Source organism: Bombina bombina, chromosome 5 (assembly GCF_027579735.1).
Source record: "Bombina bombina isolate aBomBom1 chromosome 5, aBomBom1.pri, whole genome shotgun sequence".
Classification (NCBI taxonomy): Eukaryota; Metazoa; Chordata; class Amphibia; order Anura; family Bombinatoridae; genus Bombina; species Bombina bombina.
The window spans coordinates 587,481,440-587,501,637 of record NC_069503.1 but is presented as its reverse complement, the minus strand read 5'-3'; the positions used below and the strand labels follow the sequence as shown (position 1 = coordinate 587,501,637).

Genomic DNA, 20,198 nt, shown 5'->3' with positions numbered 1-20,198 from the left:
TCACAATTCACATACACAAATGTAGTTCAGTTTTTAAAGTGAAAGTAAATTTTCTACCTTTAGAACACACTACTGCATTGTCTTTATGTCTAATTACCAAACCGCTATATTTTTTTTTTTTAAATAAAATGATTGATTTAGTTAATATTTTGATTACATTATTATTGTTCCGTTCTGCTCCTTACATATAGAGCGGTCCCACCCGCTCCATACGTATCAGAGATGCGCATACCCAAGCACCGTTACTATTGCGCATGCGCGATTCAAAGATTCTAACCGCAATGCGCATGCGATTGTCACTACAACCTGTCTCCAGAGCGCATGCGTCTTATCTTCTTCACAAAACATAGTAATGAATGAATAACAATATTGTATTCATTCATTACTATGCGATTTCCGAAAGAGAGAAGCAGCATAATTTCTGACCTCCGCTATCCGTATTCAAAGAGCACAGATGACGTTTGCTCACTGAGGGAAAAATGTTCTGCGCATGCGTGTATCAGCCACGCACATTGAAACCAAAAGAAAAGATAGTATGTGTAACGCATGCACAGATGAAAGAATAGGGCGATGACGTTACTTCACGGCCGACTAACGGCCAGAATTTCAATTAGCCCACATAAAAAAGTCATCAGGAAGAAAATAAGTGAAAAAAAACAGGTCGTTTTTTAGCGACGGCAAAAAACGACTTTATTAAAAGGTAAAACTTGATTTTAATCCAAGTAACAACAATTTCATGAATGAAAGTCCTATTGATTTTACATCTAAAATTAAATTACGGTTAGCAACAGAGTAAACTTTACTTTCACTTTAATAGTAGCATTTTTGCACCAAAAGCATATGTGTATATGTTTCAAGTAACTGCATACAAACACCACACCATCTCAGAGAATAGGAATACGGTGTCATTGATTAATCAATCTGCATCATACATGATAAATACAGGTCACTGCTATCTCTGAATGAGGGTGTGCAAGCATATGCACTGTGCACAGTAAAAGCTATCACTGAAACACTAATAGCCTCTACTGTAAGCCAATAGATGCGCATTGCATAAATGCTTCTACTCAAAACTGAAATACATTCACATGCTTTTGTTTTAGGTCCCTTTAAACCAAAAAAGAGTGAAGAAAAGATGTCAGAATGATAAGTAAATGCATGCAAAAATACACACCACATTAGTCTAGACTGAAAATCAAACCGTTTACTATAACTTTCCAGTAGTCATTCACATCAATTTGCCAAAACTGACTCAGGGTTTCCAGATCCATTAACGTTATGGTGCTGAACTATAAACAATGTTGCATTTAAAAGAGCACGTTTAATACATCATCACTTGGGGGAAGTCATGTGAAGCCTACAAATAAATCAATCATACATTCTATGCTGCAGTAAAAGCTTGTGTTTGCAAGCACTGCTTCATCTCAAGAAGGGAGCTTGGATTCTTCAGGGTAATTGACATGACAAATTAAAGGGATTGTAAGAGTTAAAGGGACAGTCTACAATAGAATTGTTATTGTTTTATAAAGATAGATAATCCCTTTATTACCCATTCCCCAGTTTTGCACAACCAACACTGTTATATTAATAAACTTTTTACCTCTGTGACTACCTTGTATCTAAGTATCTTCTGACAGCCCCCTGATCACATGACTGTGACTATTTAAAATCTATTGAGTTGCATTTAGTACTGTGTTGTGCTAACTTAAAGGGCCATAATACCCAAATATTTAAACACTTGAAAGTGATGCAGCATAGCTGTAAAAAGCTGACTAGAAAATATCTCCTGAACATCTCTATGTAAAAAAGAAAGATATTTTACCTCAAAAGTTCCTCAGTAGCCACCTCCCATTGTCCTGGGACATCTGAAGGGATGAGCATCGTGCACTCATCTTATTTCACCAATCAGGTAAAGGAAGTTTACAATGAAATCTCATGAGTCAAGTCAAATCTCATGAGATCACAGTAAAAGTTCATGACCTCAGCACTGCTGATGCTGATTGGCTGCTGTTCATTTCTTCATTTTTTATTTTTTTTTACCTGCAGCTGGGAGCAGCTGAGTATAACTTTTTACACAGAACTTACTCTGCTGAGCTGAGGAGATTGTGAGGTAAAATATCTTCCTTTTTTACATAAAGATGCTCAGGTGATATTTTCCTGACAGCTTTTTACAGTTATACTGCATCAATTTCAAGTGATTTCGCATATGAGTATTATGTCCCTTTAAATAACTTCGAGCGTGAACATGGTTATCTATATGGCCCACATGAACTATCAGTCTCCTGTTGTGAAATGCAAATAGAAAAGCATGTGATTAAGAGGCGGTCAATAGAGCCTTTGAAACAGGCAGAAATTTAGAGGTATAAATGTTATAAAGTATATTAAATCTAACAATGTTGGTTGTGCAAAGCTGGGGAATGGGTAGTAATGGCATTATCTTTTTAAAATTTTTTGTGTAGACTGTCCCTTTAAGATTTTAAAATCGTTGCTGCACAGACTATAAAAATCTAACCTTAATTCATCATAAAAATTTTCAGTTGTACGCTTTACATCCAAGCAGGTGCTATTTGCCGGTGTTCCGTTATGTTTCCCTACCGCGTTACGTTTTCCAACCTATGGCCACGCCTACAACCAACTTGAAAATACCCTTTACACGCATGCGCTCACTGCCGCAGTCGGCAAACATTCTAGAACACAGTCCACAATTTTGGCACTAGCTGGGGACATCAGGCTTCCCACAACTATGTAAACTTGCAAATACACTTGTGCATGCATGCACTTACTGCCGCAGTCGACAAACATCACAGAACACCGTCCACAATTTTGGCACTAGCTGGGGCCCACTGCCAGCATCCAGCCTAGATCACTGGTTTTCAAACCTGCCCTCAGGTCTCCATAACAGGCCAGATTTGAGGCTATCCAAACTAGAGCACAGGTGAAAATCAGCTGATAAGTAACATGGTTATTAAACTGCTCTCACCCACGGTAATCCTGAAAACCAGGCCTGTTGGGGAGTTAGTGAGGAGCAATTTATTGGGTTCAAATAGCTACTGAAAAGGTTTTGAAGTAAGCGTTCTATAGTCTGTTGTAATGCTTTTAATGTATTGTAGTAAACATTTATTGTACATATAATCTAAACCGAGGGAGAGTGGTGCATCTCTCTCTCAATGTATAATGAAAAAGGGGTTTTCTGTTTCCTTTCAACTGCAACCTCTGGCAGTTATGCTATGATCTCAGACTATATCTTAAAATGTCTGCAACATCAAATGCTTTATGTAACAGATGCCCCATTTATGAGAGGGACCCTTACCACATGCAGTATAAACAAGATAATACACTTCTAAGTATGTTTAACTTTAAAAATGTCAGCACATGGGAACTAATCATTACAGATAGACTATCAGTCTAAGAGTTATTCCCTTTCCACAATATCACTCCGCTTGTGAGCCTACTGTATAAACATCAAGCAATGGAACAAGACCAATAACATTTACATAAGATACAAACTATAACCACTTGGTACCCCTTGTTGATACTGGCAACAACAAAAAACTGTCTAAAAGATAACTTAATTTTCATTTAATATAAGACATTAAAGAGGATTGCAAACACAGAATTGTAACATTTTCCTGCAGTCTTCCGACAGATTAACATATCAGCAGACTCTGAATGTTATTAGACCAGATGAATACCTTGTTTGCTACAATTGTTTTTCAATGGTCAAATGCCACCAACCACTTTCCTTATTTGGAGGAACCAATGTGGACTTGTCACTGTCACAACAAAATGTCCAGTTTGGCTTTAGATAAGAAACCTCAAATTAGGGAGAGATCTGTGGCAGAGTTAGGCTTGTGGTGCCAACCAAGTGCACTTTCAGTTTTCAGGACTGGAAAATCCACAATATTCAGACTTAAAGTGAAAGTAAAGTTTGCGTAAGGAGTGCCCGGTTTTTAAAAATTCTATTAAAAACAGGGGCACTTTCATTCATCAAACTTTACATTTCACTGGTTTTGTTAAAATACTTACCTTTTCTTCTTGAAAGCCGCTCCAGCCAGTCGCAAGCCTCTTCATACGTCAGCAATGACGATTCCGGCATCCACCAATCACGGCTTCCCCCTGGCGGAATCATTGCCTAAAGCAACGCCGTAATTGGAGGAAAGTCAGGATCTTCATTTCTGACATAGGAAGAGGCTTGCCGCGGGCGGGGGAAGCGCTGGAGTGGCTTTCAAGAAGAAAAGATATTTTAACAAAACCAGTGAAATGTAAAGTTTGATGAATGAAAGTGCCCCTGTTTTTAATAAGATTTTTAAAAACCGGGCACTGGTTCATCACAATTTGCATTCACTTTAAAATTACAGGAAAAGAGGGCAAAATAAATAATGAATGTATAGGTACAAAATATATATATATATATATATATATATATATATATATATATATATATATATATATATATATATATATATATATATATATATATATATATATATATATATATATATATATATATATATATATATATATATCAGAAATTACTATTTTTCCCACATGTAAGTCACAATCTTCTCTGCCGGTGCCTTTGTTATTTTTGAATATGCAAATAATAGTCTATATTTATTTAAAAGAACAATTACCTTTCTGATTACAGTACTGTATTCTGAGGGTAATATGTATACAAAATGTATTAAAAATGATAAACTACCTTTGGGTTTGTGTGTAAGCTGTATTATGACATGTAAATATTGCCTAAATGACATAAGATACTGTTTACACTTGGTCCGTTCCCCTCTCCAAGCTGTCCTTTTTTACAGATGCAAATACTCCAAACCTTTTCCGGTCCCAAGCAGTTTGGATAAAGGATTTTGAATCTGTACAATGCAAAGTTCTTTTACTATGTATATATTTTTCTGTATTAAGAAGTATTTACATCCCCTTTAATGCAGGGATCAACAAACCCAGTAGCCAGTGAGACACTGGCTCTTAGAATTTGACCCCTGGCACCTACATTTTTGTGGTATTCTCCATATATATCTATATACAAAATATATATTCTTAGATTCTCTTAAATTTGAAAAAGATTTGTCGACCCCTGCTTTAAAAAAAGGGATATATTTTTGATCAGTGGGCAATACTTGCCGTTCTTTGTTTGTAAAATGCAACATTTCTAGTTTATACTTCGCTTCCCAAAAGAACCTGTGTATCCCGTTATCCTGTTTGTTAATTTGATTTCTTTCTAAGGGAAAAGAAAGTGCTATGAATACAAAGCAACCGGTTTGTACTATTTTTATCCTCTTTTGTGGGCCTTGTTCTGGCCATTTGGTGGTGTTTGGAAACAAAACAAAAGCGAAGAGTTAAATATAGAACTCAATGCATCAAGCATAAGTAAAAACACACCATTTAAAATAAAATTTATACAGGGTTACATCATGGCCCACTGCATAAAAAGGAGACAAGTTTTGCTGAGAACAAAAGCCTATGACTTTAAAAAATGTTTTTGCTTATACAGATAAATACAAAAATAGATGGTGGAAATAGTAGCCAAATGTAAACATTCTTTTGTGCTGCACATTTCTGGTGCATGAAGTCATGCACAAGCATAAAAAGCTTTAGTAGACTTGGTGCCATTGTATAGTGACCTACTTCTATGCAAGTGGATATACAAACACTGATTAACGCAGTCAGGATTCCTGTGTGGCTACAAGCTTACTGGGAAAGAGTCAGATGCTATATGGTTGCTAGGGCCACACTACAAACCTATATAACAAAAAAATTACACGATTTCCTCATAAAAAGCACCAAAATATTATGCAGCTCTATAAAATGGAGAAGAAAAAGGTCATCTGTAATGAGCAGATGTAAAAAAAAAAAAGAGCACTGTTTAAGGGAGTTTACAATCATGGAGCTGTATTTATTCAGCATTAAAATAGCTAGGTGCTTGGTTTGAGTGAAGTGTTGTGCAAGGAACTAGCTGAGGCTATGGGGGAAGAAGCCTCGTCTACTGGTTCAAGCTAGTATAGATTCTTTCCATGGATGTAGAAAAATGCAGCAGGCTAATAAACGCTTTTACACTTTAAAAAAAAAAAAAAAAAAAAAGGTAAACAAATTGTTATCATGCATGTAAAAGTGCTCTATTCTGAAATAGAAACCTGGGATTAGAGGGGAGCTGGATGGGGGTTAAGTACAAAACCCTTTAATTTCTTAAAGGGACAGTCTACACTAAAATGGTTATTCTTTAAAAACCATAGATAACACCTTTACTACCCATTCCCCAGCTTTGCACAACCAACATTAATATGCTTTATAACATTTTAACTTCTAAATGTCTGCCTGCTTAGATACAAGATAATCACAGAGGTAAAACGTATATTAATATAACAATGGTGGTTATGCAGAACTGGGGAACAGGTAATAAAAGGGATCTATCTTTTAAAACAATAAAAATTATTTAGTTGACTGTCCCTTTAACTGTGAGAATCACGTAAAAAATCTACAACAGAGCACACGGATGGGAAATTGCTCAGCACTCAAAAGGGACATTCCAGGATTCAGATAAAGCATAACATTTTAAACAACTTTCCAATGTATTTCTATTATGTAATTTCTTTCGCTCTCTCTGTATGTTTTGTTGAAAAGTATACCTAGGTAGGCTCAGAAGCTACCGAGTTGTGGCTGCACATATGCCTCTTGTCATTTGCTCTCAGTAGTGCATTACTGCTCCTTCAACAGAGGATACCAAGAGAATGCAGCAAATTAGATAAGAAAATTTGAAAGTATTTTTTTTTTTTTTTTTAAATTGTATGATCTATCTGAATTATAAAAGAAAAGAATGGGTTTCATGTCCCTTTAAGGTATATATATATATATATATATATATATATATATATATATATATATTACACACACATATATATATATATATATATATATATATATATATATATATATTACACATATATATATATATATATATTACACATATATATATATATATATATATATATATATATATATGTGTGTGTAATATATATATATATATATATATATATATATACCTTAAAGGGACATGAAACCCATTCTTTTCTTTTATAATTCAGATAGATCATACAATTTAAAAAAAAAAAAAAATACTTTCAAATTTTCTTATCTAATTTGCTGCATTCTCTTGGTATCCTCTGTTTCGGGGTGGGCAAAGTTCCTGGGTCGTCCAGCATATATATATATATATATATACATACATATATATATTTATTTATTTTTTTCCAAGTTAGCAGTGTTTAATTTGGTGTTGCAAAATTCAATATAAAAATTATAATATGTACATAATCAACACAGCATTCCTCCAAAACAGGTCTGTAATTACATTCATCATTATGATTTGCAATTCGTTTACAACCTTGAGTTGCACCTACACACTTTTCCAGAGAACAACAAAACTGGTAGCTCTATCAATAAGCATATACAGCAGTAATTTATATATAATGCAAATTCCTTCCCAAATAATGCCCAGCCATATCCCAAGTGCCTATTTTACAGGCAGACACTAGTCTATATTCACTAAAAGATTTATAGAACAACATTCCCCTTTTTAGCTACACTACACTTCAATTCAAATATTTGGAAAAAATCCTATGGAGGTGCGCACAGCTGGTAGCCGAGACGCGGCTTAAACACAGTTTCGGGGTGGGCAAAGTTCCTGGGTCGTCCAGCAACCAATATATACGGCAGCACTCTTAGAGGGAAGTGGTTGTATAAATCTGTAGAAGCAGAGAAAAGAGAGGCGCCTTATGGGACAGTATCGTTGTAAAACATCAGAGGTACAGGGGATAACACAAACTGATGTCAGGGTACTCACAAGGATTATGGCATAAACGTATGCCTCACTGTGCAGGACGGAACCTTAGTCGCCCGCCAGACAGACCAATGGGGATAAGATACCGGAACTCCAGAGACCAATCCACAGCTGCAGATAGTGGGAGCGTCAAGTGAAACAGATTGTCCGTATAACAACCAATCACTGTGAGCTCCTAGTTGGAGAGACAGGTGGCCGGACCAACCAAGGAGCAATAAACGAAGAGCGGGGATATCGTAGAAACAGATTTATTTGAATAAAATCACTGTTAAAACATAAGTTTAAAAACAGTGATTTTATTCAAATAAATCTGTTTCTACGATATCCCCGCTCTTCGTTTATTGCTCCTTGGTTGGTCCATCCAAGATCCAAGATCACTCATAAAAGCCATCCCTAAGGCACAGCTGCTGAGAGTCATCCGCAATAACACATCAGAGGAAAACCGTGAGGTACAACTGAAAGAAATGGAATCACGGTTTTACAGCAGAGGATACAATGGTAACACTATAAAGGAAGCAAGGGCCCAGTTGAGCATGAAAATGCCAAAAAGAGACCAACAGAAGAGGATGAATTTTGTCACTGCATACACCCCTAGCACGAGAACACTAGGAGTTACTTTAAAAGAGAAATGGGATATTGTCCAGACTGACCCATCATTACCATACCACGACTATGGACCACCCAGAATTGGATATAAGAGGGGAAGAAACCTAAAAGACATCTTAATGAACACTGATCCAACTGAGAGCTACAGCAAGGTCAAGACAAACACCAAAAGGGGCTCCTACAAGTGCCCGAGTTGTGTAACGTGTAACGCCATGCTGCAATGCAAGCAATTCAAACATCCACACAATAACACGAGCTACAAGATCAAGCATTTCCTTACGTGTACCACAAAATTTGTGGTGTACATGTTGAATTGCAACTGTGGCCTATTCTATATAGGTAAGACGTCAGATGACATTAAGAAAAGGATGGCTAATCACAGGAGTGCTATCCGGACGGCAATTGAGAAAGGCAAGAGTGACCAACCGGTGGCCAGACATTTTATGGAGAAGGGTCACTCTGTGGCGGACCTGAGATTTAAACTCATCGATCATGTACCCCCAATGCCTAGGGGAGGTGACAGGGACACCCGTCTCTTACAGAAGGAGGCCGAGTGGATTTTCAAACTGGACACTATACACCCCAGAGGTTTGAACATGGGGATAGACTGGCACTGTTTTTTATGAACTAAGCTGTGTACGCTTCTAATGTATCTGGTTGTATCTTTCTAAGGGGATTAATTTAGTTTGTACAGTATCTGATACTATGTTTGCATTCTTTTATCCACAGTGGGTTCATGAAGTCTGGTTGCTGATTGGCTGTAGGCTCTGCCCATATTTATCCTCCAGGAGGGGTGCCCAATGGGTGTACCCTTATTTAGGTTGTTGCTGTTATGTATATTAGTGGATGTTACTTTTGATGCACACCGCAGTGTTGACACATCACTGAGTGCTGGTGCTACTAACCGTGCACTACGGAACCCTGTTAGCACTAGTATTTTCTGTATCTAGGGGGATGGGACCTGCCTGTACTATGTATTTATTCACATTAGTTTAGGGGTCTCTTTTCCTTTATAGCGATCCTTATAATTCTGGGCCACCGGGCTCTAGCAAACCTGTAATCACAGCATCAGCCTGAAACATACTGTGACCGACATATCTTTTGACTTTGGACCCCTGCCCCCCTATCTCAGAGCAAAACTGTCACTCACACAGGGATAGGGGCTTGTCCCAGACGGCCTATCAGGGACCTTGCCTTACACAGTAATAATTGACTGGCCATGGCTTACACGCATGCGCACACTTATAGACATCCTTTTTGTGACCCTGTAAAATTGCCTATGCACGGACAATAGGTGTCTTGACCGCAAGACCGGTGCTGACAGGTTAGAAATGACAGACGCATATACCCTTCTCATCGTGTATGTCAGACTGAACTAGCTGGGTTACTAGACCTAAGTGGGTGACTCCTGATATCTGGGTATTAGGGGTGTTGTACTATCTTCTACTGCATATCCTGCTGCATTTATTACGTTCATGACCCGGACCCTTCCTTCCCTTAGTAGTAACTTGGGGCCCTCTTACCATGCCATTTTATTAACTTTGTTTGTCCGGTGTGGGGGCTTGTCCTTTCTATCCTATTGGGTACCTAGCTGGAGCATTGGGGGCTGGACTGTGCCGGGTCTCCACGCATGCGCATATCCCTTGTTGTTCCGCTAGTAGCTATGCTAGATTCAGCGCGAGGTTGGTCCGATGCTGAACAGGGTGATTACATAGGTCGTGCTACACTTTGTGCATGTAATACGGTCACATCGTTGGAGGTATCTGTATAACGTGTTTGCTGCTATTTGCGTCTATAGCATTTATGGTACACATGACCCTTGACTATGTAGTACGGGTATTATGAGTTAGGCATTCACTATAAGTGCATTACGTGAATTGCATTTCAATATGCTGAGGTGCCGAGGTTTAACTAAACGTTTTTTCAACCCCTTTTTTCCACACATTCTTGTGTTCCTGTACTTAGCTAATAATATTGTGATATGTCTCTTTAAAAGGACACACTGCCACTGGGGTATTAGAAGTACTAATATACAGCAGGTGTATTATGTGGTAGGATGATGTGTTGATTTGCTAATTGACCTGATGCTAATTAACCATAATGATCTGGTTTCTTTGATGTCATTGTTGCATTGGTAAATGTATTTACTTTGAACTGGTTGCTTGGTTGCTATGGCAACCATTTTTGGCGGTTTTTGCACTAGGGGGAGGGGTTTGTGTATGCTTAAATGTTTGTCTCACTTGTATGTTGTTGGTCTGATGAAGGGGAGCATTCCCCGAAACGTTACTGAATAAACTACTTGTTGTTTACTTAAGTCCAGAGAGTGCTGTTTCCTGTTTTGCTACATTTCAACTACTCTAGCACCCTGGCCCTTGGAGAACTGTTTGTGAGAGTGCAACTGACTCTTTTTGCTTACATACATACATACATATATACACATACATATATATATATATATATATATATATATATATATATATATATATATATACACACATATATACACTCACACACACATCCAAGAGAGAGATACAGAGGCTATGAAACCCAATTGTTTTCTTTTATAATTCAGAGCATACTATTTTAAACAGCATTCCAAAGAAAGTATACAAAGAAAATAAATTTGTATTATTCTCTTTGTATACTTTGTTGAAAAGTATACCTATGTAGGCTCACAAGCTGCTGATTGGTGGCTGCACACACATGTCTCCTGTCATTGGCTTTCAGCTAACTCCCAGTAGCACAGCACTGCTCTTGAACAAAGAATACCATGAGACAGACTAATTAGATAATTGGAAAGTTGTTTCAAATTGTATGATCTATCAAAGAATAAAAACCATGGTTTTCATGCCCTTTAAGGCATTGTATTTTAGTTTTCCAAACAGAAGGCATACATAGAATTTCTGGTTATATTTCTTTAAAAGAATGCTGCAAAATGTAATTTCCACCCGAAAAGTTAGCTGTACTTTACTGCTACCAACCGAATGGTTTAGTAAAAGCAGGTGCACGCCCCTGATCACTATAATGACTAGCAACACATTGTTATTGGAAAAATGACAAAAGGCTAAATAAAGTTTATTGTAATGCTTTATGATCTGATTGCTCCCCTAGGAGGTGGCTATAACCAATACAGACTGCTGCACATACCTATGACAAAATAAAATAATAATACTGAAGGTAACCCATAAAAATGGTCTAAAAACTATCACAGAATGTTTTGTGCGTTACTCATAATAGCAGCAGTTAGAGAATACATTTTAAAGCGGTTTGCATTAAACAGCCCAGTGTTTATCTAAAAATAGCTTTGATGTGTCAAATGCACAGAAAAAAGAAAAAAAGAAAAACGTGGCCAGCACTTTGCATTTGTTTCAGATTATGCAAATATTCCAGACCAACCTGTTTCCTTCAGTTGCATGCCGAGGTTTAGATGTAAAAAAATAATAAGTAATCAGCAATAAGACAGCTCTGTACCCCAAGACATGGGGGTAGGGGTGATCCCTTTTGTGTAGTAATAAAAGTCATCTATAGCGTTTAAAGAAACATTAAAAGGCACAGAAAAGTAAAAAAAGGAAATAGATGAGAGATAGAGTAGGCAATTTTAAGAGACTTTTCAATTTCCTTCTGATATCAGATTTACTCTGTTCTCATAGGGGTCGATTTATCAAAGTCTTTCGGCAGCCTTTGAGCCCCTACGACTAGGTTCTTACAAGAGTCCGTATTTATGAAGACCGCTGCTTCCCTAACCTCTGCGCAACCTTTTAGGTGGCGAATTTCAAGCTCCACTGTCTCTTCCGACCAGGGAAATTGACAGCTCCTGTCCGTGCGTGATTGGCTGTGCGCGAGCAGGAGGCAGCGTTACACAAGAGGCGAGCTGCGGCAGACAGGGGGTATGTATGTGTGCCCCTGTCTGCCGCAGCTTGATAAATCGACACCTTAGTATCTTTCCTGTGAAAAGCATAACTAGGTAGCCCCAGGAGCAGCAATGCACTACTGGGAGCTGCTGATTGGTGGCTAAGCATGCATGCCTCTTGTCACTGGCTCACCAGATGTGTTCAGATAGGTCCCAATAATCCATTGCTGCTCTAGTGCACTCTTTAGCTTATGTGTTTAACTCCTTTACAGGGAGTTATTGCACTATTGGTTGCATATATAAACACATTAAAGCAAGGCTCGTCAAATTCGTTCAAAATCTTGGAGCCACAAACTTTTGGCCATCCAAATTCATAGATACTCCTCTAAATTATAAAATAGAAAAAAATAATAGTAATGCTGAAGGTTTGTAAAAAAGTAAGTATTTGTTTCTAGCCCAACATGGCTCATTTTATCAAACTCAATGCACATGTATACATCATAAATTTAGTGGCCATTATCAACAAGCTGATTATAATAAAAAGTATTGCAAAAATGTGCACAGTCGCACTATAGTTACAGATTCCCTCAGCTGAATTAAAAAAAAATGCAAATGTGACCAGGAGATTCTGAAAAGATCACCAATCTAAAATATATCAAATGTAATAATCCTATCAAAAAGTTATATAATGCTTGAAAGACTCAGACAGACCCTCCCAGTCTCTTTAAAAAGAGACACTCAAGTAAAAATAAACTTATGATTTAGATAGAGCAGCAGTTTTAAGACACTTTCGAATTTACTTCCATTATCAAATTTTGCACAGTCTTTTTATATTCACACTTTCTGAGGAACAAGATCCTACTGAGCATGTGCACAAGCTCACAGGGTATACGTATACTAGACTGTGATTGGCTGATGTCTGTCACATGGCACAGGGGGTCGGAAAACGGGAGAAAAATAAATTTGTCCGAAATTTTTTTTCAACTGCTTAAGTGCATATTTGAAATTCAGAGTAGGTGCTAAATTATTCTCTTTTTATTGTGCATGTGTTGACTATGCAATTCTACTGCATTTAGTGGCCCTTTAAAAAAAACTAATACACAACCAAAAACTCATAAATCAAGCTATATACATGGAAAAAATAGGGAGGTTTCAGCGCTGTCGCCCCTTTCTTTGCATTTTAAATCGGGCGAGCACTGGTTTATATTCACTTACTGCAGAGCCACTGGCTCCTAGAATGTTACCACTGGCTCCTAACTTTTTTGGGTTATTCTCTATATATCTATATACAAATACCACACAGATTTGTAAACCTCTGGCTTACTGGTTTTGCTCCGATTGAGCACCCTGGTACTTTATTCTCACAGACAGACTTCTCAATACATTTTAAAAATGTCTATTTTAATAATAGAAAAAAAAAAAAAAAAAAGAGAAGGATATGCTGAAGTTATACATAAAAAAAATGTACATATTTCCCCATAAGATGGTTAAATGATGCATATTAAGAAGTGTGTATATATATATATATATATATATATATATAAAAAAGCATGTGCACATGTGGAAAGTCATAGCAGACCTGGAGATTTTGTTCCAATAATTATCATCTCTCCCTTCTCTCTCTTAAAAGGGACATGAAACAAATTCATTCTTTCATGATTCAGATAGAGAATACAATTTTAAACAACATTCCAATTAACTTCTATGACCTAATTTGCTATTTGTATTTTACCTTATCAGTGCTAACTCATAAATAATTCCACAATGTGAGCACAATGTTATATGGCAAACATGAACTAGCGCTGTTCAGCTGTGAAAAACTGTCAAAATGCACTGAGATAAAGAGGCAGCCTTCATGGGCTTGGAAATTAAAAGCATAAGAGCCTACCTAGGTTTAGCTTTCAACTAATAATATTAACAGAACAAAGCAAATTTGAATATAAAAGTAAATTAGAAAGTTGTTTAAAATTGCACGCCCTATCTGAATCATGCAAGTTTCTTTTTGACTAGACTGTCCCTTTAAAAGGACAGTGTAAATTAGTCTCTGTACAATACTTAGAAAGAACAATTGAAAATTAACATTTTAGAGCTTTATCTCCTCCTTCTCCCACTGTGAGTATAATTACTTCTGCTGGCTGTATTTAGATAGTTTCTCAATAGCCTATACCTAGGTATAGAAACTTTCAGTATAGGTAGGGATACTATAGGCTAAACTAGCTATTTCAAATGCCAATATAAAGGCTATGGAGCTATTCGTAACCAGCAGGTAAAATGGATCACTGGGAACAAATTAAAGGATAGAATTTCTTTGGGTAAACTGTCCCTTTAAATCCCTTATACCAAATGATCAAAGGCTTGGTGTGATGGTAAAAAAGCATGTGTTCAATGAGCTGCAATTGATCAGACTGCTCCCCAGGCACATACTAAAGCCCATGTGATCAATGACAGCTCCCTGCTAGGGAAAGGGATAAATCAGCTGTGCTCAGAAGGTCCTGACAGCTTGTTTATTACCCGTTGGGCAGACAGATCCTTGCTTTCTGCTTAGAGGAAGCGCACTACAGTTTTACAGTCTTTGTAATAATTTACACTAATCTTTTCTCACACATACCTCACATACCAATACCCCGCTTTCTCTAGCTAGACTTTGTAAAAAGCAATTTAAGTGATTTATAGATGAAACCTCACCATTATAATTCCAAGGGATAGAAAAGTATATAAACCAGCGATTCCGACACAACACTTAATATAGAGCATTTAAATATTCTCACGAGGCATTGTATAATTATAACTAGTGTTTGGACAGTATGTTTATTTATTGTATAATATGCTAACGCAGCCACATCATTTAAAAAAAAACAAAAAACATCCACTAGTTCTTTAAAAAAAAAAATGTATGATATAATTGCACATAAATACTTTGTTTTAGCAATTTTCAATGGAAGCACAGATACAGCGGTTCAAAGGACCAGTAAATACAGTTGATTTGCATAATAAACAAATGCATAATAAAAAGACAATGCAAAAGCACTTAGTCTGAACTTCAAGTGAGTAGTAGATTTTTTTTATGACAAATATTAGTTATGTCTATTTCCAGCCATCAGCCAATCACAAATAGATATACGGATAGTCTATGAATTCTTGCACATGCTCAGAAGGAAATGGTGACTCAATATAAAAAGGCTGCACATTTTGAGTAAATTGGAAAGTTGTTTAAAATTGCATGTTCTATCTGAATCATGAAAGTTTAATTTCGACTTTAGTATCCATTTAAAAAGCTTGTATTATAATAGAACAATGATACAATTTTAATTAAAGGGCCACTGTAAGTAAATATTTTCTATGCCTGTTACTAACTAACTACCCCAAATACGCTTTTTATCAATAGCATTTCATTAACATCTCTCTACCGTATATCAGAAATCTTGTCTGCAAATGTAATTGTTTTCCACACCCACTCCGTGGGTATCCTTTGCTCTGTACCAATCCGTTTACAATACCTAGGTTTCAAAATGGCGCTTTAAACACAAAGTTATTGGTTTAAGTATTTTGAACATGCAGTGCTGAAAATAGTGGGCAGGATAATGTGACATCATCGGCGAATAAAAGATATAACTTTGAGAACGTTATGAAACTTAGTTTTGGAGAAAATATAGGTCAGTAGGTTTTAATTAATGTTTATTAACTTCAATATGTTAGTTGTTTAGCTTAAAAATTATAACAGAAAGTAATCCTTTAAAGGGACATTATACATTCGTTTTTTTTCTTTGCATAAATGTTTTGCAGATGATCTATTTATATAGCCCATACAGTTTGTTTTAAAAAAAAAAATGTATAGTTTTGTTTATTTTTAAATAACATTGCTCCGATTTTCAGATTCCTAACCAAGCCCCAAAGTTTTAGGAGAATACCGACGTATATCTACCCCCAGCTTGCTTCCGTTTGTGTAAAGGATCTTTTCATATGCAAATGAAGGGGGAGGGGCGAGTGTCTGCTATTTCCCACTTGCAGTGGGTGTTCCAGTAGCCTTTTAAACAGAGTAAGTTTTTAAACAGTTTTATACTGGATTTTTATATCAGTATCTGTGTATATAATTCTTAATAGTAGTGTCTATTACATGCAGTCATATGAAAATTGGTTTATACTGTCCCTTTAATGGAAAAAAATATACACTGGAATATACGCATATGCATTTTGTGATTGGTTTATGGCTGTCACATGATGCAGTGTGGGGGGGGGGAATAGAACAGTTTAAAATTTGTCATTAAGAAATCTATTATTCATTTGAAATTCAAACTAAGTCCTTTTGCATTGTCTCTTTATTATGCATTTATCGATTATGCTATTCTTCTGTGTTTGGTGGTGCTTTAAATTATTAAGAAAGTGATGCATTCAAGCATTAAAATGTTGTAAACCGTTTACTGTACTTGAAAATGCATTTCTTTTAATGGTAGTCTGGTACTCTGTGTTGCGCTGTGAATGGAGACTGAAAAATGCATTTGCAATGTATGAGCCACCCATACAGGAAGTGGTAAGCTATACGCCAGACACTACTTTATAATGTTTTTAGGGGGAATAAATAGAATTGTTAGAAACTCTGTTCACTGGCTCTGCAGCAAGATATTTAATCACCATGATCTGAATCTACAGCACTACCATCTAGTTTACTATTTCTTCCTCAACTCTCAATGATTTTCACACAATATTAAAACCTAAACCAAGTCACACTTCAGCGGTCAGATAATGGATACTTCACTTTATTATATAAAGCATTTTTTTTTATTTTCCTTAATACAAAACACGTTTTAAGACTTTGGAAATTAGATAACAATGTATACCAAAAACTGGTATAAGTATTCTAACGTGTTTTTCTGCTTAGAGAGAAAAACAAACCAAGTGCTACACAAATAAAATGATAATAAAAATAGTAATACTAATTAAAAGTCTGCATTAATAAAATTAATTCAGCACCATTGGCAAAATGTTAAGATAGGAAATATTTACAGTGATATTTAAGTGACAGTCGAGGCAAAATTAAAAACTTTCATGAGTCAGACAATGCACGTCATTTTAAGCATCTTTCCAATTTACTTTTATCATCAAATTTGCTTTGTTGTCTTGGTATTCTTTGTTGAAAGCTAAACCCAGTAAGGCCCATATGTTAATTTCTATGACATTGTAGGCCGCCTCTTATCTCAGTGCATTTTGACAGTTTTGCACAGTTAGACAGCGCTAGTTCATGTGTACCATTTAGATAAATAATAACGGGAGTGAGATGAATGTTAAGAGTCAGCACTGACTGGCTAAAATGCATGTCTGTCAATAAAACAGATAAGTGGGCTGTCTGCAGAGGCTTAGATACAAGGTAATCACAGAAGTAAAAAGCATATTTATATAACAATGTTGGTTATGCAAAACTGTTAAATGGGTAATAAAAAGGGAATATCTATCTTTTTAAACAAATTCTGGAGTAGACTGTCCCTTTAAATACCAAATAAATGCTCAGTATAATGATGTATTCAAAACAAAGTCTATTTTTTAAAATTATCTTAGTTGATTAAATAAAGAAATGTTAAAAAAAAAACAAAAAAAACTTTAGTTTCTATTATGTAATGGGCTCCACCATGTTGAAACCTAAGTTTCCCATCTAAATGCTCTTCTGCTGCTGACAGTGGAAAGATGAGTGATTAATGTGTGCAAAGATGGATGTGCAGAATATAGAAATACTGTATGTTATGACAGTTACTTTATCAGCTCAATTAAAATTGATACTAACTGACATTAGTAAGATTATAACAGGCAGTAAAACCCTAGGGTACAACATGAGAGCCCCCTTACTTTAAAATAAACTCATGGGAATTGATAAACGTCATTTTTATTGATAGAGTTAAAATATATTACAATCTCAAAATTGTTGTATGTCATTTTAAGGTTAGCTACATTTTTGCCACCTTTGTTCCAGATCATTTTACTAGTCACAGTTTAATAAAACATCTGTGTACACACGTCTTGCCAGCTCAGAATAGATTGTTGCTAAAATGTTAATTTACGTCTATACACCTTTTGCCAACAAAAACTGACTAGTGCCAAGATACAGTAAAGTTACATTCTAGAGAGAGTGGTACATGCTTTAAGACATATGACAAGTTAAACTTCGTATACACAAAAATATAATAATATAAAAAGCACCAATCTCATTCTGATGCTTGCAACCATTGTGGCATTTACCACTCTTGCCTGCAATAAACCCAACACGGTCACAATAAAGCTTAGGAATGCAAATACGCACATCACTTACACTGCATGACCTTGTTAAAGAAATATTTAGCACTGAATAGCTATATTTTTTTTTAAACATCTTTAAAAACGTCTGATATAAACATACAATTTTTTTTTATACTTAGGGACACTGAACTCAATTTTTTTTCTTTTGTGATTCAGATAGTACATGCAATTTTAAGCAACTTTCTAATTTACACCTGTTATCAATTTTTCTTCGTTCTCTTGCTTTCTTTATTTGAAAAGCTATTATTTTGGTTCAGAACCATGGAAAGCACTTGATTATTGGTGGGTGAATTTATCCACCAATCAGCAAGAAAAACCCAGTTTGTTCACCAAAAATGGGCCGGCATCTAAACTTACATTCTTGCATTTCAAATAAAGATACCAAGAGAATGAAGACAATTTGATGATAGGAGTCAATTAGAAAGTTGCATACTCTATCTGAATCACAAAAGAAAAAAAATTTGGGTTCAGTGTCTCTTTAAAAGCGATATGAAACCCAAAATGGTTTATTTTATAGCGCAGATAGAGGATGCAATTTTAAACATCAATACACTACTGGGGTTAGTTGAACAGATTTGGTGAACCAGTGACAAGAGGAATATATGTGCAACCATCAATCAGCAGCTAGCTCCCAGTAGTGCACTTGTTGCTCCTGAGTTCTCAACAAAAGGATATCAAGAGAACAAAGTAAATTAGATAATAAAAGTAAATTTGATCATTTTAAAAAAAATTGCATGTTCCATCTGACTTTACTATCCCTTTAAGCCCCAACACAAATGACTAAAATAATAAAATAAAAATAATGAACACCCATGGTGAAAAGTTAGCTTGAAGAAAGGATGTCACTGTGCTCCACAAACCAAACCATGTAAACCATCACTGATTTCACACAATCCAAGGCCATTTTGATAACTAATCCTAAATCTGGAATGTTTTGTTAACATTTCACCAAATAAGCAGTTGTATAAGTGTCACTAGGATTCATACCAAACAGCAGCGCTAAGTACAATCTGTTGACAATATGAAAAACGGACCTAGTATTAAAAAAAAAAAAAAAAATTACATAAATAAAAAAAAAAAACACTTCAGAATAATTTGTAAATGATTAAATACTTATTTCTATACAGAATTTTTTTTAATAAGGGTACATAGGTTAGAGAGGATAATGCATTTTGTGGGCTGACATAAGTTAATTGTGTATAAAAAATATTTAAAAAGGGACACAGAACCCAATTTTTTCTTTCGTGATTCAGATAGAGCAATTTCCAGTCCTGCCTATTTACAGTTATTTGTGACATTAAAATGATTAAAGGGACAGTCAACACTTCCGTTAACATTATTTGATATTGAAAAATAGAAACCGAAGATCCGCCTGCACTATAGCAAGGCGGAAAGGCAGAAGGGGTATAGTGCAGGCGGATCTTCGGTTTTTATTTTTCAATATCAAATAATGTTAAACAGAAGTGTTGACTGTCCCTTTAAACAAAAGCTTTCAACAGATGCATTTTGCAAGTATATTTTATTCTTAGGTGCATTGGCTCCATAGGGACAACCTCCTCTGCATTATTGATAGAGGAATCATCCTCTACAAACCTGCCACAAAAGACATTA

General features: G+C 35.9%; 1 protein-coding gene across 1 annotated transcript in view; it reads right to left on the bottom strand.

Moving 5' to 3' along the window:
* Positions 1 to 20,198, bottom strand: part of STK17A (serine/threonine kinase 17a) — an 80,456-nt gene that overhangs the window by 56,509 nt on the left and 3,749 nt on the right. The gene's annotated exons all lie outside the window — the stretch shown is intronic.